Genomic DNA, 10,968 nt, shown 5'->3' with positions numbered 1-10,968 from the left:
TTCCCTGGTGATGACATTGATGGCAGCACCCAGGTCTACCAGCACATTTGGAATCTCTACCCCATTAATCTGCACTGTCAAAATTGGGTTCCCTAGATCTCCATATTTCACCGGCATTGATTTTCCCATCATGAAGTCCGATAATTTTCCCATAACATGTATAGTGAGGGGGTCTTTAGTTTTCTTTGAAAACCATATTGGCACGTCCTTCATAGCTTGCAATAAGGGAATTTTAACAAATAAATTCTTTAATTCTCCTAATAAATCAAATTCAGCTTTTGGGCTTGGTTTACTCATAATTAGTCTCTTTGGGTAAGGTGGTTCAGATTGATGTTGTTTAGCGGGAGGCGCCTAGTTTCTATCAGTTTGTTTTGGCTCTTTACTAATTGGTTCTGCCTCCTTACCTTCACTATCAAGTTTTTCAATGATAACTGGAGGAGGCTAGGCATTAATTGTTCGTCTTGATTGTAGATTCATTTCATACAAGTCTGCAGTGGAGATACTATATGAAGGCAGGTTAAGAACATCAGCTTGATGAGCTCCCTTATTGTTAGGGTTAGGGTTAGGTTGCATTGGAAGCTGAGGACAGGCAGGCTGATTACTAGGAGGCACATTGGAGGGTAGTTGGAGCTATTTTTGTGGCATATCTTGACGAAACTATCCAGAAGAGGGTCCTTGCCAAGTTGGAGCCCATGAAGAGCTCGTACTAGCTTGAGGGTTTCACTGGTGCCAAGGTGGGTACTGGTATTGCAGCCACATGGAGGGATAGGGCATGGTCTGAGGATTCATGTTACAATTATTGAAATACTCATATGGATTTAGGTACATACCTTGATTTCCCATCGATAGTCGTGGCGATCATGGCTTCCTAGATCCCATGAGGTATAGTTGCTCTGTGTCCTCCCCTGTTCCTTGAAATATTGCTTTCAGGCCTGGCAAGGAGGGGCATGAGCTTGTCACATGGTTGAGCTCACAGATCGCACATGCCTCTATGGAGTTCAGTGGACATTCCCTTTCCGGGTGCTTCTTTCTGCACTTCAGGCAAAATATTGCCATGGTCCTGTCCAATTCCAACTGCTTCTATTTTACTTGCAGAGTGTCCATCTATGCTAACAGGGTACTGAGGATATCTGTCCTTAAGTTGTCTAGCAGGTTTTCGATTTTTGCTTTTGTAACACCCCCGCCAGACCCCTTTGCTGAGCAGATCCCTAGCCTATTTCTTGCAAGCCCCCTAGAGCACTGAATACATAAATTGCAAATATCTTCGAATGTCTCCTTGGAGATGTCTCCCTTTCCCACAATGTTCAATAGTTCCATCGAGTCCTCTTGAAAGGATCGAAGGAGGATAATCTTTAAAATTTATTTATCTAGGTCATAACGACCTGACCTCTATAAGGTGTACTTGAACCTTTCCACACAATCTTCCAAACTCTCGTCCTTTTATTGTGTGAACTTGAAAAGTTCCTCCTTGATGTTCCAGGATTTATAGTAATCCTGATATTTCTCTAGAGAAGTTGTGTGCATATCATCCCATGTGGAAATGGATTTTCCTCCAAGGCCCATGAACCATCGCAAAGCCGTTCCTTTTAATGTAGAAGGGAAAATATTTAACTTCTGGGCATTTGTTGTGTAGTCGTACCCCTGGCACACTATGTCAAACTCAAATAGAAATGTGTGTGGGGTCTTCTGAAACAAGCCCATGAAAGTTTGGTAAGGATGCCAATGGAATAGGCTTTGTAGGCGTGCTAGCTCCCAGATCCCTAATCGGAAAGTCGATGGTGGAGGTTATGGGAACCATAAATATCTTCCAATAGTCACTAGGGATTTCAACAGGCTCTGTGGAGGATCACTGAGGATTCCTTACTACTGGGACTCGAGTCTCTTTAGCAACACTTCCTCGGTCCCTTGGTGATGTAAGTATCTCCTTGTCCTTCTCTTGTGTCCTGATGGCTTGATCCCTCGGCTACAACCTTCTTTCCCTTACTGGAGCAGTCTGACCCTATCGATGTTTTGCTTGCGATTTCCTCCTCTTCTATCACCAGCACAAAATTCTCCTCGTTAGGTCTACTACTGGATATTTCTTCCACTTCTAAAGGAACCTGTTGTGTTGAGTCACTGAAGAATGTTGTATACAGCACTGGTTGCTCTACTGACTGTCCTTCCGACTTCACTCTCCTTACCTCTGGTCTCACAGCTACAGAAGAGGATGCTTCTGATTCAGAATTTGCTATGATATGCTCAATATAGGTTTTTCTTCCCAGATCTAGTTCTCCCCTCTTTGGGGCTCTCCCTTTGCCCCTCTTATTTGGTTCTTTTTTCATACAAAAGTTGGTATGATGGAAGGTCTTGGTATGAACCTACAATCATTCAATCTTGGAGTAAGGTGTCAAAGGACTATTCCTTCCCCAAGATGAAAGAACTCGTAAAATAAAAGCAGCTAAAACAAACTAAAATTTAGGGTTTCAAGCCCAAAGAAGGGCGTCTAAGGACTCCTCCCTCCCTAATACAAGAACCAAAAACAAACACAAACCATGGGAAGACCTAATACTTCCAGATCTGAAGCAGGGCGTCAAAAGACTCCTCCCTCCCCAGGGTAAAAGCTAGGGTTTTTCCCAAGAAGAAAACACACAAGGGTTAAAAGAAATAAATCTAACTCAGGGCCTGGAGCAGGACTTCAAAAGACTCCTCCCTCCCTAAGACAAGATAATGGCCCAAAATCAACAAAAGGGAAAAGATAAACAAGTAGAAAGAACACCTACACTTAGGACTTGAAGTAGAGTGAGAAAACTCATTCTCTCCCCAGGATGAGGGATTGACCCTCTGGTTGGTCCAGATCATTATTTGTACCTTGCTAGCCTCCCCAGCAACAGTGCAAAAATGTTGGTGTCCTGGTATGAATGATTTATTTACCCTATTCTGACATTAATTTATTAATCTGGGTGTGTATCCTTTCAAGGAAATGCGCAAGGTATATGCAGGAGCAAAGTGAAAATCGTTCCAACCAAGGGTTCATAGTTAAGATTCAAAGCATCATTGTAAGATTAAATTAACTACAAAATTCTAGAAATAATCATAGACAGTAAAGAATTGTAACAACAAGCATAAACTAAGAAATAAAACACACACAAAGATGCAACACTTCATCAGAAGAGCGAGCTCAACTCGCTTATTAGGGTTGCGTTAGTCACGGAAAAGATTGGAACAGCAAAATAGGTGATACTTTATTAATCGGTAACAGGTGATTACAATATCAATGGGAGAACCCCCATTTACAGGAAAAATCTCTCTTTTATACACATCATGAGAGAATAACATGTCTCCCTAAAACAAGGTAACCGCATATGCAAAAATATACATTAGTTGAAACAGCACCAACACCAGATAATCGAGATAGAAAAAAGGCCCAAGAATAGCTTTAGGGAATTGTGACTCCAGCTGCGCAGCCTCCTTAGGGTTGGCCATTACCAGATCTGTTGTGAAATGTTGAAGCGAGGGTTCCTATTCTCCAAGCTACAGTCAAACATTCAATTCGATGCTACGAATAGATAGACTTCGTGAATTTACTTCATTAATTAAAATATTCGAATAGGACAAGTCAGGGGTATTTACCTTATAAGTTTAGCATGGCAACATGGGTAAATAAGTATAAAAAGGGTTAAAAAGGATGATAAAAATGGACAGATAGATAGCCATATTTGGTGCCCAACAAACATATTATCCAAAATGGGAGTGGGCTTATAGATGTGTCAAATAAATTATTAAGGATACATGCAAGGAGAAGTGTTAGTTAATTATTAAATATTTTCTTTTAAAATAGAATCATAAATTCTTAGTAAAAATGTACCAAATACTTTATAACCTAACATTTATATATTAACTTAATATTTAATATTTGTAATTTTATTTTACTTTCTCCAATGTTTATTTTTGAAACATGTTCCATCTCGACTATTTAAACATGTGGATATATTTGATTTTCATATTTATCCTAAGGATGAACCACAGTAATTGGTTTGAAATTCTGACCAAATGCACTGATATGTAATTAATACAAAAAAAAAAAATCACAGAAACAAAATGTATCATAGAAATTTAAAATGAGAAATTTAATATAAGTCAAATGATGTAAATTACAATAATCTCTCTCATCTAAAAGACCTTTTATCCCCTTTACTCATTTATGTTCATTCATCAATCTAGTGCTAAAATTGTTGTTTTTAAATTCATATTAATTTTGTTCAAATTACAATAAGATCTCTCCTCTAAAAGACCTTTTATCTCCTTTTCTCGTTTATGTCTATTCATCAATCTAGTGCTAAAATTATTGTTTTTGAATTTATATTTATTTTCATTAAATTTAAAGGTTCACAATTTTAGAATTAGCTAATATTTTAGTGGCGCTAAAAATTATAAACCTATTTTTCATAAACTCTCTTGGAACTAAGTTCCACAATAAAAATGTATTACTTAGTTGGAGGGCTTGAACAATTATCGAGTGGATCAAATCATTGATTGGGCCTCTTCATGCATTTCCCTTGCCACTTGGACATTTTTTTCCTTTTTCTCCTTGTCCACCTCAAAATGGTGTTAGTGTCTCCTATTTTTTTTCCTATTTTTACCTTTGCATTTACTAGCCTTGGCCTAACCTTTTGCATATTGCAACTCTGCGTTTCCTAGCAGTCATCAAGCTTTTTCCATCCCCTATATTATATTGACTTATTGTAAATTTGGAGTAGATTGTATCAGCGGTTGTAAATTTGGGGTAGAGGATCACGATGTCATATCTTTTTGGAGATTAAATTTTTAGTGAGAGGGTGACTGTTACATCGTATGGGAGCATGGCCCTCTTCAAGAAATTCATCTAAAAAAAAATAACCCAAATGGGCTACTTGAAATTTCAGAGCCATTCTATGGTATGCATCCACATTCCTTGCTAATTTTTCTATGTTTGCAATTTTTGAGAAGAATTTTTTTCTCATTGTCTCAATTTTGGATACCCCAAGCGATTAACCCAAATAAATCATTTGAACTATCTACAAAGAGTTCTTGATAACCTAATTGAGATATTTCTATTTAGTTTTTCACCTAATTTTTAACTGGATTTTTCTATTTTAGTTTTGAGATGATGTGTTGTCCAAGGAGATTGAATTTGTGGAATTGTTCAATTCTTGTTTCACAACAGATGCTTTGGAGTAGGAATATTATCATATTTATATGAAAAGAATTGTGACCCAATTAAGAAAGCAATTACATGATGCCTCATTTCTAATGTTCAACTTTAGAGAGGGCGAGAGGAAGAGTGAAGTGACATACATTTCGACTTAGTACAACATGATGATTGTCATGGAATACCCCATATAGTTGAAGGGATGCGCTTTGCTTCCTATAGAAATGGTCCATCATTTTTTGTAGTTGGGTGAGCATTTGCTGACATGGGAAGGGAAACACAATGTAGTTTAGATGCACTATGAGAGGGGAGGATGGGTTCTTCTTTCCTTCATGCCATGTCCCCTTCTCATTTACTGGAAGAAAAATACATGTCGGTAGAAGACTTTCGAGATGATTCACGGGAAAGCCCCTAAGAAGCTTCTACATCTAGTATCTCCTCTAAGTCTAATCCCATCTTAAATACGATATATTTAGTATATATATAGCAGAAAAAGTAGGTCCAACTGGCCTCTGGCATAAAGGGGTTTGACCCTTGATTTTGTTATTCTTATAATTATTCCAAACTTCGATGGTGAGGGAGGATGCAAACAATTTTTTGAATATTTGTTTAGGATCCCTTTAGTACTGAGGATAGGACACCCAAGATGCTATTTTTGTTGGGATGGGGTCCCCTAGGTCAGTTTTGGGGTTACGATAACCCAAGCTTTGGTAAATTTTCGTAATTAATGTAAAGTCTTCGTGATTTGTGGATGTGGAGCATGTAGGTGATTAGGAGGAAAAAGGGTTTACCCCCTTGGTTTATGTAAAGTTTGAGTCAGTTTTTAGATCCATCCATGGTCCGTGGACCATGGAATTGTATGCAAAAGGCTATAAATAGGGGTGCCTTAGAGAGTTTAAGACATGTTTTTGATAAGAAATGGGTAAATAGAAGAGAAATGATAGTGAAGAGAAGTGGGTTAGATAGGATAAGAAAGGCTCTGCAGCTGAGTTCTTAGAGTCCTAGGTTGAGTCCACAGCTGAGTGTGTGGACCCCTGCAGCTAAGTGCGTAGGGTAGTTTTGAGTATGTAATCTTGAATTGATGATAAATAAAGGCAGTTAACAAAAAATTCTTGTGTATATCTATTTTATCTCTGTTTCTGCTAATGCTATACGTTGTCTATGAGTAATGTGTTTTAGGGAATACTGACTTAATGATGCGTAATTCTATTGAATAAATGTTAATGATGTACGTAAAGCATGTTTATGTATTTTCACAAAGAATCTGATGAATTCTATGATGTTTACTAATAACTCTAGTAAATATCCACGAACCCTAATTGATGACTGCTTTCTGATGCACATAAGTAGATAGATTGACTATTAAAGGTCTGCAAAGACTAATCGTAGACCTCCGCGAAGGTCTGAAGGCCATTTTGACAGAGTTAAGGTTGTGTGCCCTAGGAGTGTATTGATCTGTACAAAGGAAGGCCTGAGGTGCTAAAAGACATCACACTAGTCATTGGATAGAGAAACTTGGTTCTTGCATCCCTCCATACTGCTTTGGGTGAGATTACAGCCTACCCTATGCGGGTTGTTTGCCGAAAGGGCTAGTAGTGTAGGGATTTGTTAGTTGGCACAACTAACTCTGAACCTGGGTCAGGACCCCTTAAGCCAACAAATGGTTCCGTTGCTGGGACTTGGATTTTCTTGAAAGAGATGTGTGATGTCGCATCACTGGAATCCAACCAAGAAGGAAATTAAAAAGTGGTTGGATTGGAAGATTCACGAATTCATGGCATAGGAAAATAGGAATCTGCACCTGTTAAGAGAAGAGTGGTTGAAAAGGTACCTGTACACAGGGATACACAAGATAGTTTTATGCACCTTCCCCATTGAGCTATATGAATGTTTGGCTAAATTGATAGATAGTCAAGGAAGGTGGAAGCTCGATAATCCGATAGTGTGGACTACAAAATTAGTGCAACAATTAGAAGCTTTTGAAAAAAAGAACGTGTGGGCTGTTTTTCATTGGCTCGATCAGATTCTGGGAGGATTTTTTATAGATTTTGCAGTAGATACCTCGATCAACTATAACCAAGCGGAGCGAAAAATTTTCAAAGGATTGTGGGGTAAGTGTTTAAGATCTTTGAATACTTGGATTAAAATGTTGTTATGTGAAAAAAGGGCTATTCCATTACTTTGATGTTTGGAGCTACGTGAAGTGGAAGAATCTTTAGAGACCGAGAGAGATCAGGTCCAGAATATAGTCCGTTGATCAGACCTCCTTCAAGTGACGACGAAGGAGTGGTACAAGCTTCACTGTGCAGTGCTATCCAGCTAATAACACAGGGTTTTCCATGAACACATCATCCATCCACTTTTCCTCCCCCTCCACCTCCACCACATACACCTTTTCCCACACCTCCACCTCCACCACTTCCATTCAACATGGTGAACACAATGAAGCTGTTGATTTTTAAGGGCATTGGGAGTGACGATACAAAGCAATTCTAGTTTATTTTGAATGTTGTTTGTACTGTGCAACAGATTACTGATGACAATATAAAGAAGGCAAAATTGGTTACCGCTCTGCAATATCGCGCACTGACTTGGTATATTAACTATTGTTCTGATAATCCCCTGGCATCACTGGCTGAGACTAGGGTAGTGTTAAACAAGGAATTTAGTAAGCCTAAGTCTGATTCAGAGTCAATAATTAGATTCAAATAAATCATGATGATGGTCAATGAGACACCTTGGGAATTAGATCAAATATTGAAGTGTCAGACCTGAGTAGCTAACATGCAGCTCACATATAGTCAGCATCACGAATGGTTTATAGCTTCTCTTCCGCCCCACACAAGAATTTCTTTGTTGCAACAGAGGATAGGAATGTAAGCATAATCTTTGTAAATCGCGATGAGGTTGCATGCAATGCCTATTCAGGATGCCACCTTAGGGGTATAGAAGATCCACTCTCAATTGTAGAATCTACACTTAGAAATACAGATTTTGAAGAAAGATAAGGAGACTAAACCAAAAGTGCATGTGGAATTCTGGTGTTTAAAATGCAAGGACCTAGGGAATGATAAAGACCACTATCCAGTGTATGGGAATTATATTACAGGAGGGGGACCAATTCCCCTGAAGCTAGATGCTCCAACAGGGCCAAGCGTGGGGGCCGCACTATGGTGCGCTATTTGTCAGGTTGTTGGAAAACATGCGACGAATAATTGTCATTTTCTTCAAATTTTGTCTAGACACCCCAATAGTTGTTCTGTAACTTCTGCAAATCAGTGAGCCACGATGAGTGCCACTGTTGGAGCTATGATTTGATGATGGAATGAACACCTACATACAAGATGCAGGAAGAAACTCGGCCTCCAGAATAGGGCATCGAAGGAGCATGAAGAGGTTATCAGGGAAGAGGATAGGGCTGATGAGGAGAAGGGCTTGGTAGAGGTCGTGGTTAGGTCATCCTATACAACTGTGTATAGTCAAGACACTATGTGTTGGAGTGTCAGAATCAAACACGCCCATCATGTGAATACTGTAGCCAATTTGACCATACTATAGGAGAATGCTCGGTGCTGATAGCTAAAATGCAAGAGAAGAAATGACAACCTTCGTAGCCTACGCAGAACTTACAGATGATGAGAGATGAGCCGCACGAGGAGGATCAAGGCATGAATATAGTGTTGAGAAGTTGAACAAATATTGGCGATGATAAGGGTAAATAGCCTAAAGAAGATAGATGGGTCCACAAGGCCCCAGAAAAGGAAGTTGGATTTGATCTCAATCACGCTAAGGAAACATTTATGGAAGCCAAGAAGAGATTCATTGAGGCCTCCACCTCAGGAAGCCAGGACAAGGTGCAAGAAACCAGCGCACCTGGAGAGGTTGATCCCTCTGTGCTTACTACATTTTTGGAGACTTGAATAATGCAGTTGCATGATAACAAAGTTGTGGAAGGCCTGAAGGAGTTGATAAACAAATGCACCATCAAGGAGAAGGTCCCTGATCAACACCGGGTAGTCAGAAAAATTAGAAAACATAAGGCACAAATGGTGCATGAGATGAGGCTCACTGCGCATATAGGTGATTACAAGATGGAATAGGTCATCTTGGATTTGGGGTTTGATGTGAACGTTTTGCCGAAACAAATATGGGAAAGAATGGGGAGACCTACACTACAATGGTCTCTAATTTAGCTCAGAATGGTAAACCAACAAAAAATCATCCCTACGAGATGATTATACAGAGTAACAATTGATATAGAAAGTGCGAGCATGGTGGTTGACTTTGAGGTTATAGAGATCGTTGATGATAGTAATCCATACCTTGCGCTCTTGGGAATTGGCTGGGCCATTGACATGAACAGGGTCATCAATCTAAAAAAGAGGACAATGTCATTTGAAAAGAATTCACTTTGGGTTGTAGTACCGTTAGACCTTGTAGAAGGGGTACACTATACTGAACCTGTGCACGATTATGAAGAAAGTGAGGATGAACTAGATAAAATCTACAAAATAATAGTGTGAGACTATGACTGGATCAATTCGATGGTAAATGGATGGATTGCATGGGACCGGGATAGTCTCGCACCTCTGATTCAGACGAAGATTTGGGGAACTAAAAAAATCTCTTGTATGAAGTATCCACACTACGATGCAATATGATGACAAAATCATTGTGTTGTGTTTCATCGAAGGTAAGAAAATTAACCCATTATGATGGTTTAACTGACGTAGAAATTTTTTTGGATGAATTCAAGCGCGAAGTCCCTGAGGATCACTTCTTCCAAGCGTTAGACTTTTCCCTTCACGATGGCAGGGTATGCATAAGGATAGCTTTGAAGAATGGGGAGACTATAGAAGAATGATGAGGTTACAGTTTGGGTGTCCTAATACTAGATTGACTGAGAAATATGACAGAATGGATGATTCTGTAATGGGCACTTTAGTGTCAATAGTTACAAAAAAAAAAAGAAAACATATAATTTCACCTATTTTCATGAATAGGGTTGTGATGCATTCTAAGAAAAGTTTTTATTATTAGCATGATGAGGACCTCTTGTTCATAAGCTGCAAAAAACTTATTAGGAACTTCGAGATGTGTTTTTTGGGAAAGGATCAACGACTTGATTATGTTCCTTATAGATGTGCTAAAAAGTGATATGTTGGAAATAATTTACTAATTTTTTAATGGATTAGGAGGGTTGAAGCCCAAAAATATTTTTATCCAGTCTATGATTCCCTTTACATCTCGAAAAATCTGAAGGTGGCCTAAACTCATCTAATTAGAAATTAATAAGAAACTTCAAAGGGAAATAATCTCAGTGAATTGGTTATGTTCCTTATAGATGTGCTAAAAAGTGATATGTTGGAAAGAATTTACTAAATTCTTAATGGGTTAGGAGGGTTGAAGCTCGAAAATCTTTTTATCTAGTCTATGATTCCCTTTACATCTCCAAAAATCTGAAGGTGGCCTAAACTCATCCAATTAGAAATTAATAAGGAATCCCAAAGGGAAATAATCTCGGCTTGCTAATAGTCTTAATTCCTCCCTCCCACCAGAAATGATAATAACATCCAACATCAAGAACGATGAAAGCACCACGACCATACTTCCTCTGTTGGGAAGCCCCATCGAGGAACTAATAAGGAAAACCTCCAAAATGTTCTTAAATTTTGGTTTCCTTTTTTGAATGAGCTTCGTCCTAACCCCATTTTCTTCATAGAATGCCACAGTTTTGAGCATGACCTCCCTAACCATAGGCACTTACAGTTCAAATATCATAGAATTTTTTCTCCTCCAAA

The sequence above is a fragment of the Pinus tabuliformis genome, chromosome 5_2, assembly GCF_031772625.1.
Source record: "Pinus tabuliformis cultivar Carrire ecotype Pingquan chromosome 5_2, CPIR1, whole genome shotgun sequence".
NCBI lineage: Eukaryota > Viridiplantae > Streptophyta > Pinopsida > Pinales > Pinaceae > Pinus > Pinus tabuliformis.
The sequence above is the reverse complement of the archived record's forward strand: the minus strand, read 5'-3'. Positions refer to the sequence as shown.